Genomic DNA, 16,840 nt, shown 5'->3' with positions numbered 1-16,840 from the left:
TTAGTATTCTCTTTCCATTTTTATATATGAATGAATGTTCCACTGAGATTCAAAACGACTATGGACCAGACAGGACAGTGGCAACTGTCCTAGGCAGCCCCTGCCTGCGAGGAACTGACTGGCTCTCGTGGAAGAGGGGTCTCTGGCTGCAGTGAGAGGAAGTCACTGGTATGTCTCAGAGAGACAGACCTCATTCTCTTTCACATGGTCAAGGTGCCTGAAAGTCAGCAACTGACAAGGTTGTGTCCCACTGGTCTAATCACTCACCCCATTACATGCACATGACCCAACTCAGCTTATAAAATATTATATAGGCCTTATATAAAGACATTCATCAGTTTATTTTCACTCCAAACCTCAATCAAACAAATTTTTCATTTGTCCATAGCATCTCTCAGTGCAAGGAGGCAGCAAGATGTATTACAAGAGAACTTTGGTTCCAACACTCATAAGATAAATGTCCCCAGATTAATTACACTGTTCTGAGCCTCGTTTCTTCACCTGTAAAATGGGAACTCAGAATTGTTGTGAGGTTTAAATAACCATCTTAAATTGTAAGTAAATACCAGTCTCTCCACGTACGCAATCGAATGCCAACTTCGCCCTAAACATTTGCGGTCTAGCCAGGATCCTCCTCGTTCAAGTTACATGTTAGAATTACCTGGCAGCACTTAACAAAGATAATTTCCTAGCTCTACCCCAAGAAAATCTGATGTAATTGATCTGGGGGTAGGACCCAGGAGTCAGTATTTTTAAAAGGCTCCCAGGTAATTCTAAATAGCAACCAGGGTTGAGAATTACTTCTCAAATCGTGAGCTAGGAATCACTTTTAACAGAATCACCAGGGTTGATTGTAAAATGAGGATTCCAGGGCAGGGCCCCACCCTATGCTTACTGAGTCAGAATTTCTGGGAGGAGCCCCCAAATCTCCATTTTTAACAACTTCCTCAGTTAAACAGAATGTATACTGAAATTCAGGACCGAAAGTGTGGGGTGTATCCAGTGTTTCCTAAACCCCGCTGAAAAGACAGTTCTCGGAGCCTCACCCTAGAAAAGACGATCTTTTGTTGTATCTTTGCAAAGGTTCTGAGTTGGGGGCTCACTCATTTAGACTTTCACCACTTCTAGCATTCAGATCGAAAGGACCAACTGAACAATACATGAGCCTAAACCTGTATTCAGGATGAGGACATTCCTAAACCAATTTAACTATCACATTTCAACATGAAAGATTAGGTAGGAGACACAGCTGCCTGTTCAACTGGGGAGGAATGTGAGTTAATAATATGTTGCGATTCCCCACCTTCCCTCTCCTCTTTTGAGCTTCTTCCACCTCTGCAGCTCAAGGAGAGAAAAGACATGAAAGTAATATATTTATTTAAAAATAATATATTCACCAATGTATCCATTAGAATTACATATACGTGTGTGTGTATATACACACACACATATACACACAATTGTGCACACACTATATATATACATATTCTTATATACATTCATATATATGTACATATATATTCATTGAATGTATTCAAGAATATTCCTTTAGTGAATTAATCCTGCAGTGAATTGGCTTTCAGCCAGTTGACCTGGAGCCCCTATTCTCGTCCAGGGAAGTGCCCTGTTCCCTGAATAAACCATTTATTTTCCTGCTTTGGTGCCATGTCCTTCAGTCCACCAGGACTATTTCATTTCCCCTCCCTCCAGCAGTGAACACCTACTCATCTTTAAGGTCTCGCACAAGAAAGAAGTCTTCTTTCCACAGTTCCTGGCCCAACAATCTTCCCGTCCCTCTTCCCCAACAGAAACAGAGCGATTCCCCATCTGCACATCCTCAGCCGGCATTCAGCATAAGACAGACAACACAGGGAATAATTCTTCCCCTGTGATCAACAATTTATATCTATTAGAGAAATTGAATAAATAATAAATAATTTTCCAAAACAGAATGCACCAAGCTCTAATGAATCAGCACTCCTGGTATCTGAGTCTGTCACCAATATGGTATATCCTTACAGACCTTTGAGTTCAAATTGTTCCACTGGAAAGGGGAGTTCCCCCTCAAATGTCTCTTCAAAGACCTTAGAGGCGTTCTCATTTTAATTATTAAACCATAATTACTTTAATATTAGTAAAAAGCCAAACAGCTCCATTGATTTTTTACTTCAGTAATCTGAAACTTATTTTCATGTATATATGGTGCTATGATTTGTATTTGCTTAAAAGTTTTAAATAATTTTTTATACTTATATTAATATACAATGTAGGACTAAAAAAAAGTTCATCCTTTCATTTAGTTGACTCATAACCATATATATTTTAGTTTTTATGTATGTTTTAAAAGGTTAAATTATATTCCAAATATTCCATAGTTCAGAATTTTCCCTACTTAAACTCAACTTTTTCTGAATAATTCTAAACCAATGAGGATCTGCTCCTCTCTTTCTCCAAGTCTTCCTTCTTCTCGCCTCGGTCAAATCCACCCCCTCTGCTGCTCCCATAAAACATCTAAGAGAACTCACTCATTTGCTCATAAGAGAAGATATTTGGCTTTGGGATGTGAATGTGATCGGGCAGGTTGTCTGCCCAGGGACCGGGCACAGTTCCCAGTGGGGTTTGTTCCAGGAAAGGATTACCCTGACAAGCCCCTACAAGAGAATGGCCAGATTCCAGTTTCTAGGAATGAATGTATTTCTGTCACACATTCAAAAAGAACATTTCATCAGGGCGTGGGGCAAGCCCTGTCTTTTTTTAATCTTGGCTCAACACAAGGAACTCACACTTTGAAGAAGGGCTGGGAAGGAATGTGAGGGGTCCAATTAAAAAAGAATCACATTTCAGGTCCCCAGCCACCCCAGGAATGAGGCTCCTGAGCTGTACCTTTGAGGAAGGACTGCTGGGCATACAGATCCATCAAGACGTTTACTCTACCTTAGGGATAAATTTTTATGGGGTGATAAGAAATAACGCATATCTGTATTCACTTCCAGAGACATATTTACATCTCAAGAAACTAGAAGTGGAGCAACGTGTTTCCCTGGGGACTCATTTTTCTAACTTCCTGTCAGCCTCAATGATGGTCCCCATGACTTTACTGCCAATGAATGAGTGACATCATCGCTGCCTCATTCAGACAGCACATTTTGAAGAGACATTCACTCAATTTGACCCACTCAGACACTGTGTGTGTGTGTGTGTGTGTGTGTGTGTGCGCGCGTGTGTGTGTGTGGCTGTGTGGTAATATTTCTCTAAGCTACCACATGCTTTTAATTTATTACATTTTCAAACATCTAGGCATTTACTCAGGGTTAAAAGAAAGTAAGTTTTAATGCCCAAGAAATAAAATAAGCAATCTGTTTCCAACCACAACACTTTTTAAATTTAACACATGAAAAAAAAAAAAGAAATAAACTTTTAGAACCATGGTACGAATGGCTCGGAACGTAGGTCTGTCTGTCTACTCTGAATTCCTCCACCTCGACTACCATGCCACTTCTCTCGACTGAATTCCCCTCGGGTCCAGTACCTGCCATCACTGATGGTGCGAACCTCTGCCCCTCTCCTTCCTAGGCTCACTTCTCTGTCCTGACAGCTGTAGTGCTCCCCCACACCCATATCACCTCAACCACCGCCTACCGCACAGGGCCACTTCAGAATCCCTGTTCTCTGGTGAACAAAGAGGGAGCTCTGTGAGATGTGACTGCATGTGGCTCCCATCCTGTTTATCCATCCTTCATCTACACTCTCAGGCCCTCCCACCAGCCCCAGGGTGGCCAGAATTAGAAAACAAAGATGTCAAAAGGAGTAAGACAGAAAAGATGTGAAAAGAGAAACAATAGAACCCACCTCGTTCCCCACTCCAGTGAAATAAAAGACCCTCTCGTTTGGGACGAGGGAAGAGGAGGGTTTGGAAAAGGAAGCAAGAAGGTAATGTTCAGTGTGGGACACAAGCTGCCTAGCCCTTGGCAAGTCATTTTGAGGCGGGGGAGATAAGGCCTCCTTTGAAGTTTCAGAAAGTGAGGAACAGGCAGGGCCTGAGCCTCACAACCTGGAGGAGGCCCAGGAAGGTAGCAGGCTCCACAGGGAGGTTCTCCCTGTCACCCGAAAGTTTGTGCAGGCACAGGAGGGCATCTGAAAAAGCTATGGTCCCCCTCTTCCGGGGACCTTTTGCAGCTGGGATACAAAACCGTCACACCTAAGCTAGATTCCCATTGTGGGGAAGAAGGAGGTGGACTCTGTTGGAAAAGCCATGTCCTTCCACCATAACCCATGGCTCCTTCTAATTAGACCCACCCAAAATGCCCTTGAGGGCTAAGACCTTCATAGTCAATAGTAAGTTCAATTAGTTTAATGATATATTTATTTTAATCAGTTAAATTATATATATTCATTCATTAGCTTAATTCTATGTAAGCATCTTACGTTTAACTAGCCCACCCAGCCTCAGACCCCACATGAAGGGGGAAGGAAAGCCAGCCAAGAGTGTGGCCGGCAGTCTCAAGGCTACCCCTGCGGGCGGTGGGTGGAGTTCTACCGCTGAAGACTGCGGCCATCCCAAGAGCCCACAGACACGTGCCAGATGGGAAGCCGAAAAGCTATTAGCAACCGTCCAACAGGAGCTCGATACCCAGAGCCAGCTTGTGCACAGATCCCCTGCTACCACTTCCACAGGCGTAAGCCCTGGCCCAGAAGTTCTGCATGTTTGAAAGCTGTGGGAACATGATGTCAAAACACTATTCGGAGCCCTTGAACAAAGCACCACCAAAAGTGATGCAAAGAAAACATGAACCTCTAGGCTCCTGTGGGTCAATTTTTTAACTGGTCCTTTCCTAAACAGGTTTTGGACAAACTGTGAGATGCCACCCTGAGATGTGATTTGTAAATTATGAAACGGCAAATATCATGTATCTCTCATGCTCCTGTCCACTGTTGGAGCTCCTCTGGTCCCATGCTGTCTAGTTAACCACCACTAGCCCCACGGGGCTACTGAGCTCCTGAAATGTGGCTAGTCTGAAGTGGGATGTGCTACAAATGACAGCACAGCCAGATCTCGAAGACTTAATGTAAGATATCTCATTAATTTTTATACAGATTACATGCTGAAGTGATAATGTTTTATATCTACTGGGCTAAATAAAAATACATAATTAAAATGAATTTTGCTTGCTCCACTTTACTTTTTTCTTTAATGTGGCCACTAGGAAATGTAAAATTAATATGTGGCTCATCCTCGCAACCAGTTTGCAGTATTTTTCTACTGAACAGCATTATTCTATAGAGATGCATTTTTCATTTTAACCCAGAGAGCTGTAGGCCTAAATTTGCTTCACAGCTGGTTTCCTAATCTGTGCCTTTTCTTTTTCCTGCCCTGAGGCTACTATTTCTGACAGTTTTCAAGGGAGTTACAACAAAAGGTAAACTGCTTGCTTTCGAATCCGTTAACAGTGGCCTGGGTAGAGAGCTGTAGTTTCAGTGAGTAGCCAGTAGAGGGACCTCTTACCACACTTAGGACCGAAAAACTAGGAGTATCAGTTATTTTAACACATTGTTAATTGGTTAACAGACAGATTGGTTGAAATAAGAAAATTAATATATTCATACTGAGTGGAAGAATTTAAAATTTGCACATGAACCTGCCATTGGGGAACTGCTTCAACAGCCAAAACATAATTAAAAGGAGTAATAATATTTGCATTCCTCTTATTTTTCTCCTAAAACTCTTTGAATTACAATTTTAAAAACAATTTGAATTCCCCTTTCAGACCTCTAGATACCTAAGAGTAAAATTTTGAAATTTCCTGATGTTAACTACTTACTTTATAAAGGAGATTTATGCTTGGTCATTTGTATAAAATATTTATAACAAAAGAGTGATTTGGTAGTCAATATTTAATGTCCCATCATAACTAATGTTCTTAATGGCAGTTACTCTTCTGAAGTTAATTGTCCTCGGGTTCTGCTGCCCCTTGGAACCTTCTGGTAATGTTTGGATAATACGTTACTTTAATTTGATATCGCCGTAACTCAGAGTTCCTGCTTGCAAACAAGAAAAACTGACTTTGTCTAATCTAAACAAAGGAGAGGAAATAAGGTGAAAGGATATTAGAACGATAACAGAACTGAAGGGAAGGCCAGAAAATCCAGTTCAGGAATTGAGCAGGAACCAAAGGGGGCCAGAAACCTCCCCACTGGCCCACCTGGGGGCCACGGCCACACCCAGGGCCACTCATCCCACTGCTGGTTATGGAGTCTGACCTTGCTGCTGTGGACCATCCGCTTAGGATTCAAAAGCTCAAGCAGGAACACCCACGCTGAGGTTGCAGGTTCATGCTCCGTCCACATGCTGTCTCCTCACCCCCTACCCCAGCCTCCACCCAGGAGCAGGGCCCTGCCTCCCTCTTCTGCTTGGGCAATCTGGGTGTTGTGGGTTGCGTGTGCCCTTCCAAAACAGACATGTTCAAGTCCTCACCTCCAGTATCCATGAAAGTGACTTGACTAGGAAACAGGGTCTTTACAAACGTCATCAAATGAAGATGAGGTACGCAAGAAAAAAAAAGTTGTAACTATGTGTGGTGACAGATGTTAACCATACTTACTGTGGAGATCATTTCACAGTATATACAAATATCAAATCATTATGTTGTATCCTGGAAACAAATATAATGTTATGTGCCTACTGCATCTCAATTAAAAAAATTAAGATGAAGTCATACTGGATATCCAAGACATCCCTAAGTCCAAGATGGCTGGTGTCTTTATCAGAAAAGGAAATTTGGGGTGCAGAGGTTCAGACGGGAAAAGAACACAATGTGACACAGAGGCAGAGACTGGAATGATGGGTCCACCAACCAAGTATTGTACCACGAGAACCAGGAGAGGCAAGAAAGGACCCTCCCTTGGAGCGTCCAGAGGCAGCGTGGCCAACACTTTGACATGGGACTTCCAGCCTCCTTGGTTGCTGCTTTGTCACAGCAGCACCAGGACCCTGGGGGCCCCTTAACAAGAAAGGGTGGTCTGGGAGCTGAACCACCAGAAACCCCAGACACAATCTTCTGTTCTTTGTGCTTAGACATTTGACAGGTGTTCTTTTAAATTATTTTTTAACACCTCTCAATCCCTCACAGAAATATTCTGGAAATAACAAAGAGCTAGGAAATCTACAGATTAACCACATTTGGATTTATTCACATAAATCTGTGAATTTGTGGATAAATCCTCACATAAAGTAAATACACTATGGTGATAAATACTAATGCACCCCATGTATCATCTCTGTGTATTTATGTGGAGCAGAGGGACAAGTGGTACCTCGCATTTATCAATCGGCTGATCTCTCCCAGTAACGTGTGTTCCATCTTAATTGTCACATCAACTCTTGATACTGGGCATAACTGTTGAGGAAATTGACTTAACCATGGACACATTATCCAGGCAAGTTCATGCATCCAGTACAGGGCACCCTTCCCATGACTCTCCTTCCCTGCATTAGGCTAAAAAGAATGTCCCCAGCAGAGATGAGCTTATGAACTGCTTGGGCAATAAGAATCTTCTGTGAAACTGCTCTGGAGAACAATCTGCACAAACCACATGGTGGGCACCATCCCACCCCCACACCCACCCGGGCCTCTCCTCTCCCACTGGGAAAGAGCCAGCTCAACTTCATGCCTCTCAGTAGCCAGCCCGGCCAAGCCTGGCTTAGCCCAGAGCAATCTCTTCTTCCAACAACAACTGCTGCCTGTAACACGCAGCTCACACTTGTCTCTCAGGACTATCTACCCCCGATCTCTCCATACAGGGATGCACTATAAGCTCTTTGAGAATTGGGATCATGCCTCCTACAGGGAGTTCCCAGTGAAACCATCAAAGCTGGACTATAAACCACGCTCACTTGTGAGAACAAACAAGCAGCCCAGGTCCCAGAACAGAGAACAACAGATGCTCAAAAATGGGATAAATTAATTAATTCAAAATTGATACCAGAATCAAGCGTTACTGTGTAAAATGCAAAGGGTTTCCAACTTTGCACCTTACAATGATCACTATTGCTACAAACAGAGGAAGTGGCGAGGTTGGCAGAAACCTGTGTGCTCTTCTGTGCAAGAAAGAGGAAGCATCCAACAGTATCCACATGTGGCAAAAGTGTAGCAGCACAGAGAAGTGGGCATGCAATATACGAGGATGAAAAAAGAGGATCTTGAAAAGAATGATGAAGAGAAATGCCAGACCAAGGCGGTTCATCCAATCCACATCATAGCCCTTCAAGTAACTAGGGCCCTGCCAGAGTGAGCCTACCTACCTGTGGAAACCATGGGCATTAAGTGTCAGAATTAACTGTAAGATCTGAGAAAAAGGCATTGCAGAGGTAACATCCAATACCTCTGTAAAGTAATGGACTCCTCCTGGAGCCCATTAGTAAGTTTTCCTAAAATTTCATACCTGATCACCATCTCCATTACAAAAGATAGCATTACGCTCTGTCTGCCACAACACTGCCCTAGAAACTGTAGATCGTTATGAAGTCTATTTTATTTTCCCATAGGAATAATGCTACACTTTGGCATCAGGTGGCTCATGGAGGTAAAAAATAAAAAGCACGACCAGGTATTGAATGCCCACAATGGGCCAGACATAGTAATTCATTATCTGTATTTTTTTTTTTTTTTGCAGAAATCTTGTAAAGTAGGAATTATTAGGCCAGTTTTAAAGATAAGAAAACTAGGTTTCAGAGCAGTTAAGTGCCTGTCCTTGGGTCTCATTTCAAAAACTGTAATACTTAATGTTATACCACAGTGCCTCAAAAATCGGGCTTAAAAGCAAAGATGCACGTCTCAGCATCCCTAGTCATTTCATGTAATACAATTATGCTACGCCTTGAGAGACTGCTTTAAAGCCACACGAGACTTTAGAGATGATCTAGCTCATCTTCTTCGCACACACACAAAAAAAAGCAGACTAAAAACGACAGAAGCTAATAATGACGTTCCTAAGGTCAAAAAGAAAGGGAGTGGCATAGCTGAGTATAGACCTGGAGTTTTCCGATTAAATCACACAGAGTTTCATTCCAACTCCTCTCTTAACTAAGAAAGGCCATGAAGCTGCTGAGTGGGACAGTGAGGATTAGAACCTAGGATGTCAGGACTTCCAGCCCAGAGAGAGCTCTTCCTACCACACCACAGTGTGCAGAGACCGCACAGTAGTTACAACATCACCGTCAGCACATCACGAACATATTTGTGTTGTAATACCCACTACTTAAGACAATCAATGCACAATGCTGCCCTTTTTCATTCGGAAAGTTTAGAAGGAGCTTGGAGGGTTCAATGCCTTCCACAAATAGTCAACTCAATTTAGATTTGTTGATTGACATATTGTCCACTTGGATCAATTACATGACACTTAACACTCTGGGGTCTTTGAAGAGAGCCAACTCTTAAATAAGTTAATGTCTCCATCTCTCTCCAAGGTATATATTTCCCCCGACCTGAATCCACCCCTTAGGGACTCATATATATAATATCCCTTTTCTGGAATTTCTCACTGGCACAGTAAAACCACTTTCTTTAGGGGGTATTCCTTGCCTTGATAGGGGTATACACTTTCTCTTTTAAGAGGGAACCTGAACTTTTTGCTTCTACAAAGTCCCACCACTTTAAAAACAGATCCTAAAACACGAAGAATGAAAGCTGAACATTTCAGTCTTTTCACATTTTTATTTATATTTTCCCTTCACTTGACTTTCTTACTATATTGTTTTAACAACCTGTAAATACTTGATAACAATATATGGAAGGCATTTGTCATTAGCACTACAATTTGCTGCTTTCTTCTATGATTTTTATAGACCTAAGTTGTCCCATTGTAAAATCTACTACAAAATTGCTTTTACAATTGTTTCTAGTTCTCATTCATGTGTTACTGAGTGTCTTTTACATGATAACTGTTTGGCCCAAAGCTTTGTTGCACCAGATTGGATGAGCCAAAGAACCCTCCAAGAGTATGGGGGGGTGGGGTGGAGGATGGAATTTTCCAATGAAAAACACAGCCATTTTTGCAACCTCAAAAACACCACTGGCCAGGAGTTTCCCTTGGGAGCAGTTTGTCTGGCACTGAATAGCATATTTTCCCAGCATGACCTTAGGATATAATTTGGTAATGAGACCATTTGACAACCTTGAGCTTTAATACAATGAAACTAAATAATTGAATTGGATGTGGTTTTTAACCTATCCTTTCTCTTTCAAGGTGGAATTTGGCCAAGATTATGAATAAACACTTGAGCTATCAAGAGTTTCATTCTGTAATTATAATTTGGATAATATGAAAGGACAACTCTCTGCAGTAGCACAGAATGTCTTTATATGAACAAATGTAAATTCCTTCATTGCATCTAAAGTTCCCTTTCTAGGCACAGTTCAGACCCAGCCTTTTCTGTGATCAATGCAGCCAACATTTCTCACTTGTTTTTTGTTTGTTTGTTTGTTTTTTATTGAAGCACAGTCAGTGACAACGTATCAATTTCTGGTGTACAGCATAATGTTCCCGCTACACATAAATACATGTATTTGTTTTCATATTCTTTTTCATTCTCACCACTTGTTTTTAACTCATAAGGTGCACATTGTATTATCATTCGTTTTGCCCCATGAAGACTTCTTTCTGTTTGTAACTGCTCTGTTTCCCAATTATATTAAAAGTTCTGGGGAGAAAGGGCCATGTTTGACTTCTCATTTGGATTCATTAAAACACCAGACTCAGGTCTGCAAACCTAACAGGAGTTCAGTTAGTACCAGTTAGTTGAGTGATTGAAAAGTATCATTGGTCCAAGCATAGGTGTGTCGCCAATTCTATCGTCTCTTCTTAAAGTCCCAGAGTTTACACCTATTCACACATATAAATAGGAATTCCATCCCACATGCTTTGATTCCAAAGACTAACACAATTACAGAGTAGAAACAGGAGGATTAAACGGCTTATCTAGTTAAAATATTGACCTCATGTTGCACTGAAACAGTAGCTTCCAATAAAACATTTTTTAGGTTTGGCAATTCTTGGTTTTTTCATCTCACCATTGATACGTATTCTTTTCAAATCTGCTTTTAAATACTGATAAATCACAAAGCAGAAAGTTGCCAGCTGATTTTCAATCTTAAGTGGTCAGGTTGGCCTTTCATTCAGGGGTCCCTAGTCCTGCCCCATACCCCTCTCCACCCAGAGTATTACCTTCACCAGTTACTCAGAAATTTACCATAGTGCTGTTTACTAGATGTTTAGCTCATAATTAAATCATGACACTTCTACACAAAACCCCAACCAACTTTTATTTTTCTGATACAATGATATCCCTTTGAAAATGTCTGCAGATATGTTTATGCACTTTGTAAAGGAAGAAAAGGAAAATGGAAAGAAAGCTTAAAGTCTCAACCGATTTGCTTTAAGTTGATAATAATGAGCTTCTAAGATAGTGAAGAAACCATTACACTACTTTAAGAAAAAAAAAACACACTAAACAGACATCATATTCGAGCCTTCTCCTGTAAAACACATAATTGCTACTCTTATAGTGTATTTATTTTATTTCTGCCTAATCTCGTTGTAGAGTTGACTTAATTTAGCAATCAAATGGGACAATGAAAATTAAATTAGACTATAATTCTTGGGGAAAATTCGGCTTAGATAACAAAAGGCAAAATTCCTTTGCTAATGTAGACAGTCATTAGCGTGATGATGGTATTGTTGCTCTTGGGAGAGCGTGCCATCCTGCGCTAGGTGTTACTCTCCCAAATCCTGCTCCTGAAACTGGTCCATGAGAAGTAAATGCAGGTTAATTTTTGAACTAAAAATGATTCCACCCCAACAATCTCACTCCAGACCTCTGTGCTGATTTGGTGGCAGCAACCTGGGGAGCTTTCGCCTGCTCAAAAGACAGGAGTGAGTCATTCTGGAGACGAACTCAGCGGACAGTAAGAGCTTGTATGTCTCAATCAGTTTTGCTGCTAGATTATGTACTGGTTAGCATATTTCTAAGGTACAGAGAAGTGGTTCCTCTTTATAAACCAAATGCTTTCAGCGCATACAATTTCCCAAGGCAGCAGTATTTCATGAAGCCTTTCTTCATAAGCACCTGTCTTTAGTCATGCTATTTTTTTCTTTTTTTATTGAGGTATAGTTGATTTACAATATTATATCAGTTTCAGATGTACAACATAGTGATTTGAAAATTTTACAGATTATGCTCCATTTAAAGTTATTATAAAATATTGGCTATTTTCCCTGTGCTGTACAATATATCCTTCTAGTTTATTTGTTTTATATACAGTAGTTAGTATCTCTTAATTCCTTTCCCCTATCTTGGCCCTCCCTCTTCCCTCTCCCACTAATAACCGCTAGTTTGCTCTCTATATCTGTGAGTGTTTCTGTTTCGTTATATTCATTCATTTGTTATATTTTTTAGATTCTATACATAAGTGATAAAATACAGTATGTCTCTCTCTGGCAGTCACTCCATTTTTCTAAGTATTTATGTTTTGTTATCTTAATAAATGTAATACTTACCAGAATCCTGTAAAACATAAATTAGATAGATAGAGAACCAATAAAAATTTTATATAGTACTTACAATATGAAATCTTACATATTTATCTTATGTTAAAACAGAATATTATTTTTTCCTTTCTCCTTTATAGAGATGTCTTGTGAAATATTACTGTGGTGGACATATCCTAAGGGACCCTCAATGAGTCAGATCCTTGTATAATTCTCTTCCCTTAAGTATAGACAGAACCCGTGACTTACCTTCAAACCAACAGAATATGGCAAAGGTGAGAGATTTGCACATGTAATGAAAGTCCTAATAAGTTGATTTAAACTTAATCAAAAGGAAGATTATCCTGGATAGTTCTGACCTGATCAGTGAAGCCCTTTAAAAGAGGGTCTAAGACTTTTCCTAAAGTCAGACACTTGAAACAGCAGAGACTCCAAGTGTGTGTGTGTGTGTGTGTGTGTGTGTGTGTACACATGCGTATTCCTGGTTTTGATGAAGTGAACTATCATGAACTCCACAGACACAAGGAAATGAATTCTGCCAACAACTTCAGGGAGCTTGAATGTAGTACCCCTTCCCTAACGGAACTTTCAGATGAGAACACAGTCCAGCCTGCAACTTAATTTCAGCCTTGTGAGGCCTGGAGCAGAAAACCCAGCTAGGACATGCCCGGACTTCCCAACTATAGAAACCGTGAGACAATGAAAATGTGTTGCTTTAAGCTGCTGAGTTTGTGGTAATGTGTTACACAGAAATAGAAAACTTATACAATACCATTTAAAATGATTATTTATGAAATACTACCAGCATTTCCTTCAAAGTTAGGAAAAATAAAAGGATGACTACTCTTGACACTTTCAACATTGTCAGGGAGAGAGGTAAAGATACCACTGTTTGCAGCTGTTTTGACTGTTTACCTAGAAACTCCAAGAGAATATATTGATAATCTATTAGAAATAACAGCTCTGACAAATTAATCTGCATTGGCTCCCATGGTTTCCTACACATAAACCATAACTGGGGTGGAGCAGGGTACAGCTTGGTGGTAGAGCACGTGCTTAGCATGCACAAGGTCCTGGATTCAATCCTAGTACCACCATTTGTATAAATTAATTAATTAATTAATTAAGACCCTAATTACCTCTCCCACAAGAATAAATAAAAATTTTAGAAAAACCATAACTAGTGAGAAAATATGAGAAGGAAATATACTACTTATGATAGCAACAATAACACAATAAAATACCTAGAAATAGGCCTAGAAGAGCTTTTCAACTATATGAAGAAAAAAAAATGAAACTCTACCTAGAAGCATACAAGAAGACTTAAAAAAAAAAGACATTACCTGTTTTTGGTATCAGAGGGAAATTCAATAGTTTAAAGATATTCATTTGTCCTCATCTATCTATTCAATTACAAAATCAATAAGCTTTTTAGGTGGGCCTTGAGAAAATAATGCTAAAGTTAACATGGAAAAGTAAATATGAGAAAATATTAACTATCTAGAAAACTATGGTTAGTTAACATTTGGTAGGTTCCAAGCCCAATTCTGTTTAATTCTCCCATTAGACAGGTAGTGTTACTAGCCCCATTTCATAGATGCAGAAACAGCAGCTTAGAGACTAAGTAACTGCCTGATACACATGGGAGCCAAGGTCTGAACCAAGCATCCTAGCGTCCGTGCGTGAGCCGTTAGCTAGTTTTCTGTTCTGCTTAGAGTAAGTCAGGCAGTTCCACAAGATACTGTATTATAAAGCTACTGTCATAAAAAATGTTTTGCTGGCATAAGGAAAGGTGGTGAAAAGGAATATTTTTTTAAAAAATCAAGATTTCAGACAAATAAATCCATGTGAGAAACTGGTATACTACAAAGGTAGCCATTCAGATGAGTGGAGAAAAGATGGGTGTTAAATAAATAATACCTGGACAACTGACCACCCATTCACAATAATAAAAGTAAAACAACAAAGCTAGATCCTGAGCTTAATCATTACACCAAAATAAATTCCAGAGAGGGCAAAGATTTAAATGAAGCAATGAAACACTGAAAGTAGCTGAAGAACAGGCAGGTGTACTGCTGTTTCAGATAACCTAGTATCAGATCTTTGTAAACATAACAAAAAAAAAATGAAAGAAAAGAATGATAAATGTGACTATGTTGAAACTTACTTTCTCATACCTAAAAAGGTACTAACTGAAAGAATAAAATGGGAAAATATTTCCAACACATATAACAAAAGATGAACTTCCTTAATACACAAAAGATTTTAGTAAATCAGTAAGAAAGATGAAAAAAATGAACACTACAATATAAAGTTGGACAAAGAATGTGAACAGGAGTTCAACACAAATATGAAATGCAACTTGTTTAAAAAAATTTCTTATTGTGGAGAATTTTAAACATACAGAAAAGCAGAGACATTGGTTCATTCAACATCCCCCACACCCTGAACCCATTCCCAGTTGCAGTGGTCAACAAGCCATCAATTCAAGGCCATTCTTGTTTCATTTATCACACACATACACACACACACACACTCAACCTACCCACCCCTACACTGCATTATTATGAAGCAAGTCATTTTATCTGTAAATATGTCAGAGAGAATATCTAATAAGACTATAAAATGCCATGTTTCCTATCCTATTGGCAAAGATCAATTAATTGGAATTAACTGAGCTGAGGGCTTTGAAAGAAGAAGAAAACTGAAAGAAGATAGCTCATACCTGATACTCTCTGAGAGGGAAGAGGGAGTTTTGAGAAGAGATCAAATATTTTCCACCTTCCTTCAACAAGTAGAACATTATCAGGCAAAATCACTTGAATCCTGAATCCAACACCAGAGCAAAGGAGACATTCTTGGAGAAAATGTTCAGGAAAGGCTTGTGTCATGCAGTCGTGGGGAAAGGTGTTTGAAATGTATTCTCTGTGTACGTGTACATTTCTGTATTTGAACTATCCGCAGTCTGGGGGATGATGGCGTTGGCATGTAACCTTCCGATGGCAGGCACCTCTTCTTTTCTCCTCTGAGCTGATGCCTTAGAACATAATCACCTTAGATAATCCACAAGGAGGCTGCTTCAGCGGACACGCCCGCCCTTCCAGGGCTGACTGACGTTGCTGGGTTGGTTCCAGAAAGGTGTGCTGCCTGATATGGAGAAAAGGCTTCCTGCCTGAGAAGCTGGATGAGTCACTTCCTTCACATGACCAGCCTTGTCAGTGCTTGGCCTTCCTTATAGCTGTGTCCCAGGTCAGGGAGGGATCTGGTGACTCACAAGCAGAGACCTGACTCCTGGGTGGATGAGTGGCTGCCCTACTCACGCTGTGACGACTTCAGTATTATGTGTTTCTTGTAAGGTGAGGGAGATGGGTTTGGTCCTGGACGGGCTGGATGTGAGACCTTGCTGAAGGATGAGTCACAGATGCCACCTGCCAGCTGACCAAGCTCCCTAACCTCCAAAGCCCTTGATCATTCACAAGGAGACTTCATTTTGTTCAATAAACCTTGGCTATTTAAGCACATACTCTGTGTGTATCCGTGGGAGAGGGGGGAGGCGTTAGAAAAATGAATAAAATGAAGATTTAGCCCTGGTGACTCTACAGCCTAGAAAGGAGGAACACTATGCAGGCGAGGCTAACAATTTTTTGAGTATCTGTTATGCGCCAGGCACTGTATTCGACACTTAGCATGCATTGTCTCAGGACAATTCAAGGTCCCAAAGTGCGATGAGAGTTCAAGGAGGTTTCAAAGCTGTCTTCAGCAAGTGACACTCGAACTGGTACTTGAAGAATAGGTATGCTTTTAGCAGGCTGAAATGGTGAACACAACTGAGGGAGAGAGGATGTATTAATCAAAGTCCAAATTGGGGCTGTGCTTCAGAAGTGGGGAATACGCTGTTCATCTCTGAAGACCTTGTTTTCTAAAACGTTAAGACTGTTGCAGTAGCTTCCTGCCTGACATTCCTGCCTCCTGTCTCCCCTGTCCCTCCTATAAAACCAACTGTGAGATCCACCTCCGTAAAACCAACACAGGACTTCCTGCATTTTGAAAATTCGCTTTGTGCCACTTCACTTTTATAAAAGACCTGTGTTAGGACCCGTTTTCGCTAACTGAAAGAAATTTGTAAAGGGCTTTTGCTTTTATAAGAAAATGCAGAAAAAAATAGCATTCAGTGCTTGTTTTGCAGTGAATTACAGAGGCAGCACACCCCAGGTACCACCATGGGCAGTGGCACCGCCAAGCTCTTTCCCCAGAACTACATTCAGCATCTCAGCATCAAGTTGCTATAGCTTTG

General features: G+C 40.5%; 1 protein-coding gene across 4 annotated transcripts in view; it reads right to left on the bottom strand.

Annotated features, from left to right (window-relative positions):
• Positions 1-16,840, bottom strand: part of SERPINB5 (serpin family B member 5) — a 51,797-nt gene that overhangs the window by 32,203 nt on the left and 2,754 nt on the right. The window contains exon 1 of one of the 4 annotated variants that reach the window (XM_045521462.2): positions 15,272-15,410. The exons of the other annotated variants lie outside the window; for them this stretch is intronic. The gene's annotated coding sequence lies outside the window, so the exon portion shown is untranslated. Of the gene's footprint in view, positions 1-15,271; positions 15,411-16,840 lie in introns of those variants that run through there. 4 annotated transcript variants of the gene reach the window in all.

Source organism: Camelus bactrianus, chromosome 30 (genome assembly GCF_048773025.1).
Source record: "Camelus bactrianus isolate YW-2024 breed Bactrian camel chromosome 30, ASM4877302v1, whole genome shotgun sequence".
In the NCBI taxonomy this organism is placed as follows: Eukaryota; Metazoa; Chordata; class Mammalia; order Artiodactyla; family Camelidae; genus Camelus; species Camelus bactrianus.
The sequence above is the reverse complement of the archived record's forward strand: the minus strand, read 5'-3'. Positions and strand labels throughout refer to the sequence as shown.